The following is a 2,036-nucleotide window of genomic DNA, read 5'->3' as shown; positions in this document are numbered from 1 at the left end:
ATTTTTTAATGTATAAGGCTCTTTGAATTAGGATTGGAAGCCACAGAAAAAACCACATGTAACTGTTACTCGCGTTACAATGACCCAAAACGGGGAGGCCCCGAATCCTGATACATCGGGGCCTCGTGTTTACTCAGCATGTGCTAAACGGGCGTCTGGTGAATGGCTCGCTGGGCAGAGCGCGGTACCGTGTGCCCGGGGTGGAGGGGAAGCTGGATGCGGGGCAATGTGAGGGACGTCTCCGTCAGCATGTCAGAGCTGGAGGCTGCGGAAAGCTCTCTACCGCCAGGCCCGTGCAGCACTCAGGCATTCGGTTGTCTGTCCCCCGTGGACGGATGACACTGGGATCAAGGCCTGGGAGGACTTTTGACTCGAGGTCACATGGCTAGGAAGTGGTGGAACCTGGACTGGAATTCACATTTTCTCTTTATCGAACTTTCTCTGCGAGCAGCGACTCATGTTCAGAGGTATTTTTAGGGAGGTTGGTCTGACTATGAGTAGTACAGACTGAGGGGACATCGCGGTCCCCTCTGAGGTGTGAGCTGTCGGCTCAGCTCGACCGTGAGTCAGCATCTGCTTTGGGAACTCCCCGCACTGTCCCTGGAACCACCCCCAGCTGGCAGACCGTGCACCCCACACCCCCCTCCTGCGGGGCCTCCTAGAACCACGGGACCGGTTTGGTCCGTTTGCTCTGCTCTCAGAGCTGGCATCGTGCGCGGTCTGCCACCCTGAACTGCTGCCGTGGCCATCAAGGCCTGGTTTGATCTGGCCCTGCTGACCTGCCACACCCACTGCTGGCCACTCCACGCGGCGCCCCCTGCCCAAGGGTCTTCCTGCCGCTCGCTCCGCCCGAAATGCTCCTGTTTGTCCGTCGTGCCAGCGCCCGGCACAGTGGACGGAGGACAGACGACAGGTCCTGAGCCTCCGCTAGTTCCTCTCCTGCCGCCTCCCCTCGCCTGCGGTCAGCCGCTGCCGCCTTCATTCCTGGTTTGGCTGTCCGATCACTCTGGAGTCACCTGCCTCCCTCCCGCTCACTGCCCTGTAGTGTTGTCGTCTGCCTGAGGTGGTCGTTTCTTTGTTGAGTCTGGCTTTTAGGAGGGTCTACGGTGCAGACAGATCGTATTTGGGAAGTTCGCTGCTGAAGACCTTGACCTGTCTTGCCCGTGGGCCCTGAGGTGGTGATATTGAACTGCTCGGGACCTCACATGTGGGTCTCCGTTTCTTAAACCCGTAAAAGAGGTCGGAGGGTGTGCTTTTGGTGTGCATGCGTGTGAGCGCTTTCTTGTCTACAAAACCATATTTTGTATGGTTTTAAATCATTAAGCTGATTTATCATTCAAGCATTTGATCATCTCTTTAATGTGTCATATGTATATATAATTACGTAAGCATAATCCATACATCTAATTTTTAAAGCACAAAAATAGGAATTATAAAAGAATGAGAAAATGAAATAAACACCTAAAAATTGTAGTTTCTTTAACGGTATAAAGCCTTTTGAGTCTTACAAAAATATATATACATTTTTTTCATGACTAGAGGATGTTTTATTTTTTTAAATCTCGTTTTATACATGGGAATTCAGGGACCTTCGATGATGTTGGTGATATTAGTCTTGGGGATAATACGAGGCTGAAGCTTTGGTTCTAAGTTTAGTCTTTTGAAATCTTAATTTCACGACCATCATATTTGAAAAAAATTAGCCCCTAAAAGGATCCAGGGTCGAGAAACTCATCATTTGCAGGATCTACCAAAGCACGACAGTCCCATCACCTAATAAAGCAAGAGCTTTTGTCAGAAACCAGCTAGAAAATGTCACCTTCCCTGTTGCCCGTCGGTGGTTTTTGCCTGCCAAGGCTCTGCGGTTAAAGCTTTTCACCCAGTGGACTGGAAACCCACTGCAACCCTGCTGGGAATGTTGGGCGGGTGGGCGGGATCTGTAGCCACCCGTAGTTTGTGGCAACAGTTGCTTGACAGTGGAAACATTGTTGAACATCTTTTTAGCAGGTAATTTGATGGTTAATTTCAATGCACAC

Source organism: Pteropus vampyrus, unplaced genomic scaffold (assembly GCF_000151845.1).
Source record: "Pteropus vampyrus isolate Shadow unplaced genomic scaffold, Pvam_2.0 Scaffold241, whole genome shotgun sequence".
Taxonomy (NCBI): domain Eukaryota; kingdom Metazoa; phylum Chordata; class Mammalia; order Chiroptera; family Pteropodidae; genus Pteropus; species Pteropus vampyrus.
Note: the sequence above shows the minus strand (reverse complement) of the source record.